Genomic DNA, 15007 nt, shown 5'->3' on the forward strand with positions numbered 1-15007 from the left:
TGGCACTTTGTGCGTCGGAATTGTCCACACACGGTCGGAATTGACGCAAACGGATTTTGTTGTCGGAAAATTTTATAGCCTGCTCTCAAACTTTGTGTGTCGGAAATTCCGATGGAAAAAGTCCGATGGACCCCACACACGGTCGGAATTTCCAACAACACGCTCCGATCGCACATTTTCCATCGTAAAATCCAACCGTGTGTACAGGGCATTAATGTTTTGTGCCACCCAACACTGCCCCATCAAGTGACTGGGTGAGCTAAGGGATCTTGGATTGTTCTGGTACCGGGCAAGGGATGGACATAATCTTCTTGAGTACCTTGCTCTTTCACACATACCCTCCCCAAGACTGGTTGGTATTTAAGTTAGGCACCTGATAATTAACCCCAAATAGAACAATCAGAAATGCAATGTAATTTTTTTTTTTGTCAATATCTGGGATATAAAATAATATGTCAATTTTTTCAAATACATAATCCCTTAATCAAATGGGCACGTATCCCATGAATTAAAAAATGTGAAATAGCCTTATTCCATTAAAACCACATTCAATTATGTAAAACCTTAAAAGACAACCATAATCTTAACCTGCTTGTCAGGTAACTAAGGCAGCTAATGCTTGTTCACATGTTCCAGGATACAGACAAGCTTGGGCCAATAACCAATGTAAGCTGACATGGCGGCACATCTGTGTGTGCCAACACACATTGTCAATACCTGGAATGGAACCAAGCTGCCTATTTAAAGGAGGCCCTGATGTGTGCTAATCACTGGATTTTCTTCAGTTTTCTTGTGACCTGCATTCCTGTGCTCCTACTTTTACTGACTGACCTCGCATTACTGACCCGGCTTGCTCCTGACCTTGCTCAGTGGATTTTGGATACTGACCTGAGCTCGCCTCTGACTATTCTCTGCCTGCTTCCCTGGTACAGATCTCAGCCTGCTACCTGACTAATCTTCCTTCTGCCTTACCATGTATGACCCTGGATCACCGTGACTATGTCTGTGTCCCTGGCAGCCACCCGCTACCAAGCTTTTGGCACTCATGCTTCTTTGAGCCTTGTACCTCTGTCACCATATTCAGGGGAGCTCGGACTAGAGCTGCAAGGGAAGCTCTCTCATCAGCTTGGCCTCCAACCAAGGTATGCGACACTGCTAATGCAAGAGCCTGGGGTCAGCTGCTGATGTCCAGCAATGCCTGGCTGATGATCAAACACCAGATGCACTTTGTCATACAAAATTGACATACCGACAGATGTGGCTTAAGTTAGGGATGTTGCAAGGCTTCCCACACACAGGTAGACAACTATCAAGAGGTGTTTCTGTATAATTTAGTCTCTGTACCATAAAGTACTGTAAATGGAGGAGTTTCTTATCTAAATGAGATTTTCCAACGTTTACCATAGAAGGAACTCTGTATGTCATGATTCTTGTGTAAATACATGCATGTCTCAGCCAAATCAGAAGAATCCATCTGCACATCTTCTCTCGTATTCCATCTAATAAGAATAAAGCAAGCCCGCTGATGTTATCACTCTGGGATGGGCTAACATTTCAAGTGTCTTCAAGTCAACCCTGAATGGCATCTAACATTCTCCTCCCCAACAACCTCCCCGAGCAAAAAATGCTCCTTCAGCAGCATAATTTCTCTCCTTTCATTCAAGTTCCCTAGACCTTACAGAGTGAGGAGAAGCCCTCCCAGATTTCCTCTCAGCTGTGTCAAATGAGCCGTAAGAGCTGAGGAGCCTAGAAAAGTTTTCCTTGACACTAGCACTGCTTTAATATGAGGTCTAACAGAGAGCTGTCTGGCATATCACAGCTTTGAGGATACTTTGCAGGGACTGTGCAGGGGGTATGGTAATAGACCCTTCCCACCTGAATGCACCCAGTTTGGATCCCCACCTCCTTTCCCAAGTACGCCACTACCAATGCCACTGCCAATGCCTCCATTTTCTAATGCACATTAGAGAATGCAAGTTAAAAAAGTTTTGTCACTTTAAAAGTGCTACACAGGCAGCATCTACAAAAAATGTTGTGCATCTGTGTAAATGTTTATTGGTTAAAGTATAAAACAAAATATAATAGTTTAATATAAATTATGAAACCATAAAATATAAAAATCTAACAAATAAAACTGAAACCATTGTAGATTCTCTTCAGATAAGCTGCAAAGGTTATCTTTGTTCATAAAATCTGTATCTAAAAATAAAAAAAATAAAAATAAGACCCATTTATTGTATAGTATTGGAAAACATTTTTATTGACTAGAACATCCATTTTAAACACCTTGCTGTTGATTTAAGAATATTTTGGCAATATATTTTGCTGTAGTGTTAATGTGAACACGTACAATGTCTCCTTTAACATCTCCTTTGCCCGAGGCTAGTCCTAGGACAATCAATTGGATTTTATGATTTTTTATTTTTATTTTGTCTTTATAAACAACTTTAAATTTTCACTTTTTAATTCTGGCTGGGATGCAGTTTTGTTGCCTGGGAAAGGTGGATTAATTCTTCGCCAACAGCAACAATTTTACCATCTGCAGATCCTCTAAAGTAAATCACAGTTGTGCAATTTGTAAAGTTGCCTTACAGAAATAAAATACTATAAAAAAAGCAAAGGTCCAGACTTGATGAAGTATTAAAGAACTACAATCAGAAAAAAAAAGTTTTTTTTTTCCTTTTTGTTGTGAGTTGCAGCAAGAGACTAGAACCTGAAAGTTAAAGGGGTTGTAAACCGTTGTGGTTTTTCACCTTATTGCATCCTGTGTATTAAGGTGGAAAAACTTCTGTCACTCAGCAGCCACCCAGCCCCACTCCCCGTTTTACTCAACTGAGCCCGTTCGTTTCCTCGGCGGAGATGCGCTTTACCTCTCTGCCCAGGGTTCTTGGCTCTTGATTGGATAGATTGATAGCAGAGCAGCCATTGGCTCCCGCTGCTGTCAATCAAATCCAATGATGTGGGCACCGGGGGGCGGGGCCGAGTCCAGAATTCTGTGTCTATGGACGGGGAGCGCGCCCGCACGATAACCCCCGGGGAGAGCACTTCTCCTAGGGGTTTCTAGATGCCAGGGGACCCAAGAAGATGAGGTTCGTGGCCACTCTGTGCAAAATGAACTGCACAGTGGAGGTAAGTATGATATGTTTGTTATTTTTAAAAAAAATGAGGGTTTAGTAACCCTTTAATGTCCAGATCCCATCCCACCTGCAACCACCCAAAAACCACCCCTGTTAAACCTTGAAAACTACTACTAAGTCAGCTGTTATATGATCCCCGGCAGTGCTTCTCTGATAGTGGCTGCCAGCGATGGGAAATTCCATTCTTTGCTTAACAAACTAGTCTTGTGTCTGTATGACATCCCTCTGGAATGTTTTCTAACACTGTGAGAACTTCACTGATGACCCTGTGATAGATACTTGTAGTGTGGAATGAACCCCCTGACACTACAAAGCAGAAGCAATAAGATCTGGGATCTGGCCTGTCATGTGACCAGATTTTTAGATTTAAAAAAATGTGACTTTGAGTTTTATTTTAATAATAAAAGGATAGATTTGGTTGGGGGGGGTGATTAAAAGAGGCACATCTAAGTATGCAGGCATCTGGGGTAAAGCTGTCCACATAGACCATCCTCCGCACTGCCGGCTCTCACCGCTGTCAGTCTGCAATCATGACTGGGAAGACTACCCTGCTGTAGAGCGATCTGAAAGCGGACTACCCTGCCCTACCCTGAAGCGCAGCGTGGAAGGGACGATGTTGATGGCGGTGCTGGGAATGGTCTATGTGGACAGCTTTACCCCGGATGCCTCCATACTTAGATGTGCCTGTTTTAATCATCAACCATGAGAGTGGCTAAATGTTGTACCTTCATTAAATGTAATCATATTGCTACACTTAGAGGTGCCTCTCTTCTCTTTTATACTCAGTTGTGACATGACGCTACTTCTATATATAAGACATCGCTCCTTTATCAAGTCAAAATTTGTAAAAAAAAATTGCTGGTCTTGCAAAACACTCTCAGACCAAATTACTCTCAATCCAATGTTTTACTGTATTAAAACTGGCAAAATGTCAGATATTGGCTTCTTTTTATCCTGGCAATAATAGTGGTGTTGTGTTAAAAACTCCCCAAGAAATGTTTTTCTCTGATCCTGTTATTAGCTCATTGCTTTTCTAGCCCTTTTATCAGACAGTTGGGTTGACCACGTGATTTTGGCAAAAAGACCCCCCTGCTCAGCATTGAGGAAGTAGGAAGTGAATGAAATCCATATGTTTAAATAGAAACAGCAGTAAGTAGGACTCTGCAATGAAATTTGACTAAATCCTTGCAATATACATGACTAACCGGACTAAATTTTTCTGCACAAAAAATAAATTGAACCTCTCCCTGCAGATGGTACAAAAATATGCGGCCTATCGGCAGGTGGGCTTTAATGCCGAGAAGCCATATACATGCAGCCCTAAGTAAACACTTTTCTGTGCTGGGAGAGTGCGCCTTGCACCTTCCCAGCACAGTCACTGTCGGCGACCAGAAAGCTCCCAATGCATACTTGCAATCAGGGGATTTCAGAAGGAAGGGGTTAACTTCAGTTACATGTATTACCCTGTCATAAACTGGGACTACTGTATAAATTTGGCTATGATGAGTGGTAGTCCTGAATTTGTAGTCTTTGTCATCACTCGGTTTTCCATTATACTCAGTGGAGCTGTTGTTTCTCACTGCTGCCAGTAGATGTCTCTAGTACCACTAGTGATAGTATGAGATTCCACAACAAGACTTAGTTATGCATATTTATATTTCTTCTAGCCAACCCAGTAGGGGATTCATGACCACTGGTGCATGCTTGGGGAGAATATAAATATTTGGGGCAGGCCTTGTAATCTCTATTTTACCCCAGACTTTGGCCTGGGGAGGTGATGCTGAACTGATCTGATCTGCCCATAGCCTGAATGGGGCCTTCAAAGTTCTCTGGATGTGGATATAGGTCTGAAATGGTCCTGAAGAGTGTGCTGCCTGTCGATGTGGGAAGCTATACAAAGATAAAGAGCCAGATGGAGGACTTTGAGGAAGGATGAAGAATGGTTTCGCACAAGCGCCTGGTGACTTTCTTGGAGTGGATGCATGGAAGCCTAGGAAACAGTACAGAGGACACAGGAACCAACAAGAGAGAGAAGTCTGTGAACCAGCAGAGATACTGCCTACAGTGTTGCCAGGTTAGTCTAAAGGTTCTGACACTGTGAAGCTGGACATGGATCCGGAGTATGTGTAAGGCATCTGCTTGGGGATCTGGGATCCCCAACCTTCTCCTCATTGTGTGTGATGGCCAAAAAGACTTCTAAATAAAACAGAGTGACTGGCGCCCAATTTTTTTTCTGTCCCACATTTTAGTCATGGACTCAGCCCTGTGGTCAAATGCTGGCCCATTCATGTCTCTGGAGGTGCCATCAAGCCTCCGGGGGTCAAGAGGGTCCTACATTTAGTACATCTATGATTTGCCCAAGCAAGACAAAGCACTTTGAAGCAGCACATACCTTTCTGTTGTCGCTGCACTGCTCTGTTCAGCAGACAAAGTGTGAGAGTATCTATTGGGAACTGGGTGACAAGGAATCAAAATTAGGTACCACATCCCATTCATATAGGTAAAGAGAGAAAGGGCAGGCGGGACTTTTAAGGTACCAAAATGTAAGATAAACAATCAATTTGAAAAAATATAAATGTTATTTAAGCAATTCTTTAAAATTGCAATGAACATTTACACTGACAGGGCAATGAGTGCTGTAAGAGAGAGATTGTTTTCTTATCTCTCCTCCTCACCCTCCAGTCTAGCCTTATTGTGACCCTCTTTTGAGACAACACCAGGCTGTTTTTATTAAACAGTTTCACCCTATTAGGCAAACCTTGGTGCATCTTTGGGTGTTATGGGGCTAGACAAGGGGTGGAATTTCCTATTTCCAGTCCCTTTGTATTCTTTGGTCCGTGGCAAAATATCATCCCTCCTTGTTGGGACAGCAGACCCTATTGGTTCTATTTTTGTTGAGAATTGATGTCCTTACAGTCCTTTGAACTTTGGCCTTCATCTATTCATCCAGTGTTTTATGAATACAAGCATCCTGTCAGGAAAGGTCTCCTCCGCTGGTAATATTGATCATTTGGCGTGCAGTACTGAGGTCCACCAGCAGGTGTCTCCTGGCAGTTTGGAGCTGTCAGAAGAGCTTTTTCTAATAGTTTCTTGAAACAATCGATACTCCCCGCTGAGACCACCTCCTGTGGATGGGAATTCCACATACTTGCCGCTCTTACAGTAAAGAACCATCTACGTAGTATAAGGTTAAACCTCTTTTCTTCTAATTTTAATGAGTGGCCACGAGTCTTGTTAAACTCTCTTCTGCGAAAAAGTTTTATTTCTATTGTGGGATCACCAGTACGGTATTTGTATATTGAAATCATATCCCCTCTCAAGCGTCTCTTCTTCAGAGAGAATAAGTTCAGTGCTCGCAACCTTTCCTCATAACTAAGATCCTCCAGACCCTTTATTAGCTTTATTGCCCTTCTTTGTACTTGCTCCATTTCCAGTACATCCTTCCTGAGGACTGGTGCCCAGAACTGGACAGCATACTCTAGGTGCGGCCGGACCAGAGTCTTGTAGAGTAGGAGAATTATTGTTTTATCTCTGGAGTTGTTCCCCTTTTTAATGCATGCCAATATTCTGTTTGCTTTGTTAGCAGCAGCTTGGCATTGCATGCCATTGCTGAGCCTATCATCTACTAGGACCCCCAGGTCCTTTTCCATCCTAGATGCCCCCAAAGGTTCTCCCCCCAGTCTATAGATTGCATTCATATTTTTGCCAACCAAATGCATTATTTTACATTTTTCTACATTGAACCTCATCTGCCATGTAGTTGCCCACCCCATTAATTTGTTCAGATCTTTTTGCAAGGTTTCCACATCCTGCAGAGAACTTATTGCCCTGCTTAGCTTAGTATCGTCTGCAAATACAGAGATTGAACTGTTTATCCCATCCCCCAGGTCTTTTATGAACAAATTAAATAGGATTGGTCCCAGCACAGAACCCGGGGGAACCCCACTACCCACCCCTGACCATTCCGAGTACTCCCCATTTATCACCACCCTCTGAACTCACCCTTGTAGCCAGTTTTCAATCCATGTATGGATCCACGTATGGATCACACCCTATGGTCCATGCCAATGGACCTTATTCTATACAGTAAACTTTTATGGGGAACTGTGTCAAATGCTTTTGCAAACTCCAGATACACCACGTCTACGGGCCTTCCTTTATCTAGATGGCAACTCACCTCCTCATAGAAGGTTAATAGATTGGTTTGGCAAGAACGATTCTTCATGAATCCATGCTGATTACTGCTAATGATACCATTCTCATTACTAAAATCGTGTATATAGTCCCTTATCATCCCCTCCAAGAGTTTACATACTATTGATGTTAGGCTAACTGGTCTGTAATTCCCAGGGATGTATTTTGGGCCCTTTTTAAAAAATTGGTGCTACATTGGCTTTTTTTCCAATCAGCTGGTACCATTCCAGTCAGTAGACTGTCTGTAAAAATTAGGAACAACGGTCTGGCAATCACTTGACTGAGTTCCCTAAGTCCCCTCGGATGCAAGCCATCTGGTCCCGGTGATTTATTAATGTTAAGTTTCTCAAGTCTAATTTTAATTCTGTCCTCTGTTAACCATGGAGGTGCTTCCTGTGTTGTGTCATGAGGATAAACACTGCAGTTTTGATTACTGAAGCCCCCCGATTCACTCGTGAAGACTGAGGAGAAGAATAAATTCAATACCTTCGCCATCTCCCCCATCCTTTGTAACCAGATGTCCTTCTCATTCTTTATGGGACCAATATGGTCAGTCCTCCCTTTTTTACTGTTTACATACTTAAAGAATTTCTTGGGATTTTTTTTGCTCTCCTCCGCTATGTGTCTTTCATGTTCTATCTTAGCCGTCCTAATTGCACTCTTACATTTCTTGTTGCATTCTTTATAAAGTCTGAATGCTGAGGATGATCCCTCAACCTTGTATTTTTTGAAGGCCTTCTCCTTTGCTTTTATATGCATTTTTACATTGGAGTTAAGCCATCCAGGACTTTTGTTCATCCTTTTAAATGTATTACCCAATGGGATACATTGGCTAATGCCCTTATTTAATATACTCTTAAAGCAAACCCATCTCTCCCCCGTGTTCTTTGTTCCTAATATTTTATCTCAATTTATGCCTTTTAGCAAGGTTTGTAGTTTAGGGAAGTTAGCTCTTTTGAAATTCAGTGTCCCTTTGTATTCCCAGTCTATGTCTGGATAATCAAAATCCCCCATTATGATAATGCTTCCCATTCTTGCTGCTAATCCAAATTGTGATAGGAGATCCGTCTCCCCCTCCTCCCTCAGGTTAGGGGGCCTATAGCATACTCCCAGTATTATTTTCCCCTTAGCTTCATCCCTTTGGAGCTCTACCCATAAGGATTCCACCTCCTCCCTAGCTCCCTCAGTGATGTCATCTCTCACATTCACTTGTACATTATTCTTGATATATAGGCATACCCCTCCCCCATTTTTTACCCTCTCTATCCTTGCGGTAAAGGGTATAACCTTGAATGTTTGCCAGCCAATCATGAGAGCTGTTGAACCAGGTCTCTGAAATTCCCACAAAATCCAAATCCTCCTCGTACAACAGTATCTCTAGTTCACCCATCTTGTCCGCCATGCTCCTGGCATTGGTGAACATGCCACATAGTTTAGACCGGTCGCATATTGTCCTCGTATTGGGTGTTTCAAGATTGCAACTAGGACTTGCTACTCTACTTACCTTGTGTTTTTGTGCTTTGGTCAACCTACCACTAATGCCCCCAATACTACCCTCTGGAGTATCTTCCGCACTGACTATCTCTACCTCTGGACCCTCCCCCCCATCACCTAGTCTTATCTGGTACATGACAGAATACCAGGGCCATCCCTGACCAGAAGTGGCTGCACAGAGGAACCATCTTGGTTCTGCTGGCTTTGCTGGAATGAATCCCAATATGATCCCATATTATGCTCTGCTGGCGTCAGAAAGTGGTGAGTATCTCCGCCAGTCACTAAAAGAGTGGACCAATGACCAGCTACTTGAGCTCATCCGTTTGGCTCACTCCCTGGTTGACCAGGGCTGTATGTTGTTTGGGGATGTGCAGCCTTTGATCCAAATATGTGCTGAGCTAGCCTTGTCCTGTGTTCCTAAAATCAGTGACGATTTTTCTCCCCCTTTCAGTGCTGATCAGGTGGAGTCTCTGGTGTGGCTGTTAGAGGATGATTCCGCATGCTTTTTTGAGCACTATTCCATCTGTTCTCAGCAGAAACTTTTGGAGTGTATTCACTCAGTACAGACCCTTGTTAGACAGGCAGCATGTGATCCGTCCTTTGTCCAACCCATACTCTCAGAATGATCTGATATGTTACAACCAGCCCCAATCAATCCACAACAAACCATCTCTGCCATCAGACACCTACCTGCCCACAAGTCTGACTCCCCATCACCCACGCCAAACCCAGTTGCAACTCAGTATACATTGTTCCCAACCAGATACTCATATCCGGTCTCTGCTCCCTGTACCTATCCTGCATTCAATCCACCTGCCTCTTCTCAGCTGCCTACTAATCCACAAAAACTTTCCCCAGCTACTGTTATCTCTTCTCCACCTACAGAGCCTCAGTGATTAAACCCAAGAAAAAACAAAAGTTTTTTCCAACCAAGACGATCCTGCCAGTAACCCAACCTGCCTCCGCACCAGATAATCCAAACCAGTCTGACGTCCCAGTGCTTGTTATCCAGTCTGACGTCCCAGTGCCTGTTATCCAATTCGATGTCATGATGTCCGCATTCCAGCCTGATGTCCTGGCACCCGCCTTCCAGCCTGAGGTGCCAATGTTCCAGCCTGAGGGGCCAGTGTTCCAGCCTAAGGGGCCAGTGTTCCAGCCTGAGGGGCCAGTGTTCCAGCCTGAGAGGCCAGTGTTCCAGCCTGAAGGGCCAGTGTTTCAGCCTGAGGGGCCAGTGTTCCAGCCAGAGGTGCCAGTGTTCCAGCCGCAGGTGTTCCAGCCGGAGGGGCCAGTGACTGGCGCCCAATTTTTTTTCTGTCCCACATTTTAGTCATGGACTCAGCCCTGTGGTCAAATGCTGGCCCATTCATGTCTCTGGAGGTGCCATCAAGCCTCCGGGGGTCAAGAGGGTCCTACATTCAGTACATCTATGATTTGCCCAAGCAAGACAAAGCACTTTGAAGCAGCACATACCTTTCTGTTGTCGCTGCACTGCTCTGTTCAGCAGACAAAGTGTGAGAGTATCTATTGGGAACTGGGTGACAAGGAATCAAAATTAGGTACCACATCCCATTCATATAGGTAAAGAGAGAAAGGGCAGGCGGGACTTTTAAGGTACCAAAATGTAAGATAAACAATCAATTTGAAAAAATATAAATGTTATTTAAGCAATTCTTTAAAATTGCAATGAACATTTACACTGACAGGGCAATGAGTGCTGTAAGAGAGAGATTGTTTTCTTATCTCTCCTCCTCACCCTCCAGTCTAGCCTTATTGTGACCCTCTTTTGAGACAACACCAGGCTGTTTTTATTAAACAGTTTCACCCTATTAGGCGAACCTTGGTGCATCTTTGGGTGTTATGGGGCTAGACAAGGGGTGGAATTTCCTATTTCCAGTCCCTTTGTATTCTTTGGTCCGTGGCAAAATATCATCCCTCCTTGTTGGGACAGCAGACCCTATTGGTTCTATTTTTGTCGAGAATTGATGTCCTTACAGTCCTTTGAACTTTGGCCTTCATCTATTTATCCAGTGTTTTATGAATACAAGCATCCTATTAGGAAAGGTCTCCTCCGCTGGTAATAGTGATCATTTGGCGTGCAGTACTGAGGTCCACCAGCAGGTGTCTCCTGGCAGTTTGGAGCTGTCAGAAGAGCTTTTTCCTGCAGATAGTCTGTCACCTTTGGGCTGCAGTACTGGCGTCCACCAGTGGAGGAATCCTGGCAGTGTGGAGCAGGTATTTCCCTCTGCAGACAGGTGTCACCTGACCTTAATTAGCAGCTGCAGTATAAATACCCGGCAAGTGCACACTCATACAAAAGAAGGCAGGGAGTAGGGAGTGCCGCAGTTCGCTGCTTCTGTCGGCAGGTGTCCCAACCCCCCACACACAGGGAAAATTATTACCTTCCTCCCTTCTTCTTTCTTTCTTTCTCTTCCTTTTTTCCCTTAACTACTCTATTTCTAGTCTCTGTTGTTTGCACACTGGGTTCCAAACTTAGAGATAATTTATGGGTACCCCTCTACTTTTTCACGCCTTACTCTGTGTTGTGGTTCAATGACCCACACATATACCAATTACTTAAATATTTTACCCACCAGAGGCTGTTCTGTTATCCCCTGTGTTCGTCGCAGGGGGAATTGTATGGGGCCCCATATATCTACAGAGAATACCTGAGCGGGTGAGCCTGTCCTTTCTTTATTCAACCTGTATATTATTGTTCAATGTAATTTCAATGACCTCGCTGCCACCATTACAAAAACTTTACGCATCTGTGAATCTTTGTATATTTACTTGTTTTTTATGCTACATTTTAGACTTTACTCTCCTGAGGAAGCGGTGAATACCGCGAAACCGGTCGAGAATCCAAGTCATTGTTACAATCTCTGTTATTACTGGATGCAATTCATGCGGTTGTATATATTGCCTTGTCCTGTATTGCAACTGTATATGTCATTGCATTATTGTGTTATATACATTCTTTTAAAATGGATTTCTATTAAAAATATAGTTTTTATCCTATTATCTCCTCTTCACCCTTTTGTACTAATACCCTACTACCTTCAGTACCGAAATAGTCCCCTGTGTTTTTCCCTGTGTGTGGGGGGTTGGGACACCTGCCGACAGAAGCAGCGAACTGCGGCACTCCCTACTCCCTGCCTTCTTTTGTAGTAGATTGTTGGGATGATGGTACTCTATACTTGATAACTTAACTATTTAATCGTAGGCGCTCTGTCCTATTAAGTGCACACTCATGTTGCCCTGGTATTGTCCTTGAGCCCTAACCTGCAGCCTGCATCCTGTTACCCTGATCCTGAAACCTGATTCCTGAACCTGAAGTCTGATTCCTGGAACCCGTTGATCCTGTTACCTGAACCCTGGACCCTGAGCCTTGTACCTGACCCGTCCCTCCTGTGATCCACCCATCCTCTCTTGTCCTGTTTGTTTCCCTTCCCAGCTACTGATCTCCTGTTTATGACCCTGGCCTGGCTTGACTACGATTCTGGTACTCCCTTTTTCTACATATGCTGGTTGGTTTATTATCACTGTTTGGTTGTTTGGTTTGTTCACTCTGTATTGGTGGTGTGTTCACATGTATATGCATTTACCTTAATAAACTTACTTTCACCTATTTATGTCTGGTTCACTCTGTTGCAGTCCACACAGTTCTGGTCTTATCTGGTACATGACACATCCGTATATATTACTTCATGAAACACTTCCAAAAACTCCTGAAGAAGCTCCTGTGAGCGAAACATGTAGAGTAAGAAGTGGTTGTACATGTCCAAAGAAATATTACTTGACTTTTGTAAATGTTCATTGCGATTTTAAAGAATTGTTTAAATAAAATTTATATATTTTCAAATTGATTGTTTATCTTACATTTTGGTACCTTAAAAGTCCCGCCTGCCCTTTCTCTCTTTACCAAAGTGTGAGAGTAGTCGCTCTGTGAAATCTTCAAATCATAGCATATGCAGGACTTTGGACTGCATTGGTACCAGCCAGCTGGTCCAGATCTCCCATTCTGTATAATGTGAGGTACATGCTGCTTCACACCAAGAATATATTTTTTTTTCCTCTATGAAGCTGAAACAAGCAACAGGAGGATGAAAGATGGTGTGTGTGCCCTGCTGAGGGGAGATAAAAGCATACTTTAATCCTATAAAGTGCCCTTTTCCAGAACTTTCACTTCTAAGATATAAGTATTAAAAAAATAAAAGAATTAGCACATAAAAAAAAAACCCTAAAAAAACTCAAACTGTTCTCCAATATTAAAGCATATGTATAGGTAAAACTTTTGTATTTATTGATTTAACCTTTATTAAAATGTATTTACATTTAAAGAAAAAATTTATTTATTTTGATGAGCAGTTTATATATTTTTGCAAGTCTGCATTCAATTGGGGGAATTTCTCTTCACTTCCTGTCCTGGAGATACAGGAAGTGAGGGAATTTCCAGGAAAAATGCCCATTTTATTATTGCTAGGACAGATTTTTTCAGTGAAGGATTATGGGCCCATTTATACTTTCCTGTCCTTGTGATTCGCATGCATTGCATTAATGCACACACGTATGTTGACTTGTGTGTAAAGCCTCATACACACGCTTAGATTTTCGGACGACCGAACGTCCGTTTTTTTGTGGCATGCTAGTCTCATGTCGAAAGTGAAGAGGTTACTCGCAATATGAAAATTTTGTACGACGTAATGTGTTTAATAGTTTTGTATGTATTTTTTTGTTTCTGGGCATGCGTAGTCTTGCTCTTACGTATTTTTTCGTGCGAAAACCGTACTGATGAAACGAAAATCGTTCACATCCGACAAAATTTTATAGTCTGCGCACATCCAGCTTTTGTCTGACGAAAAAGCGAAATCGGCTGTCGAAAGCACCGTACTAACGATCCGAAAATCGGCAGACAGCTCGCCGCACAAATTTTTCCATCCGATTTTCACATCATGTGTACGGGCCTTTAACATGCATTGCGTTATAGCAGACAATTAATTTTGAGTTGGCTGCCAAAAGAAAAAAGCAAAGGTAAATATTTTTTTTCCGATGGTATGTTACTGTTTGTTGTGGTGTGTTGCAAAACACATGCATCAAAGCTGCATTGCCTTAATGTGTTGAATGGTACCACAAAACACTATATCACGTAATGAATGTTAACATGCAATACAGCGATTCACAAGTTAAAACGCACATTAGAGCAAAGCACTGCAACAAAAATGCATCTTTCAGCCCTAAACCTCACTTTTTTTCTGGTTTTATGTTTGGATTTCCCAAGACTATCTGTTCCAATGACAATGGTCATTGGACATGTGCACTGCCGAAAAATGTGTTCGTTTTCTTTTCATTCGATTTTTTTTTTTTTTTTCGGGTCATTTGTAAATTCGTAAATTAGAAAATTCATAAATTTGAAAATTCGCAATGGTATATAGATAGAGAACTGTAATAAGCCGCCCCTGATATTCTCTTACTCCACTGCGCCAAAGAAAAATGAATAACTAAATAATAATGTGTACTACCACAGTGTACAATGAAATGCTGCTACTTAAATAAAAAAATCAGTGAAAATTGTCCAAAATCTCAACCTATACCACTACCATGCAGATAGGGAGAGATAGTAGCACTAATACATGTGACATATAACTATGAGTCAAACAGCGTTATACTAATGACCCTATAATTATAAATGAAAATAAACAATGCCTAAGTATGTGTAAAACACCCAGTGACAAGTGTCAATGTTAGCCATATAGTGATAGTAAAGTCCATGAACTATGAAAACTAAAATATAAAAATGTTTTCCAATCTTCTTATATTCTTAATCTTCTACTCTTCCACCACACCACCGTGTTAGTGACACCACTCCCTCTGAAGAGCGCACTCACCAGATTGTATTGCCTCCCACTCTCGTGTTTGGCAAAACTGCAATTGAACCACACCTGGGTTGCATGTGATGAACCGTGACTCCAATCAGACCAGCTCCTTGCTGCAGTGCTTCTCTACCCTGATTCCTTTCCCGTGTGTGGTTTGGCTGTGCTCACCTGTCCTATGAGCACAGCCAAACAAATTTGAAAATTCGAAAATCTGAAAATAAGAAAGAAAATCCCAAAATTCAAAAGAATATTTAACTAACTAGTAATAACTAACTATTACATTCTATGTATTGGAATTTCATTTCAAATTTG

Source organism: Aquarana catesbeiana, linkage group LG08, assembly GCF_042186555.1.
Source record: "Aquarana catesbeiana isolate 2022-GZ linkage group LG08, ASM4218655v1, whole genome shotgun sequence".
Lineage (NCBI taxonomy): Eukaryota > Metazoa > Chordata > Amphibia > Anura > Ranidae > Aquarana > Aquarana catesbeiana.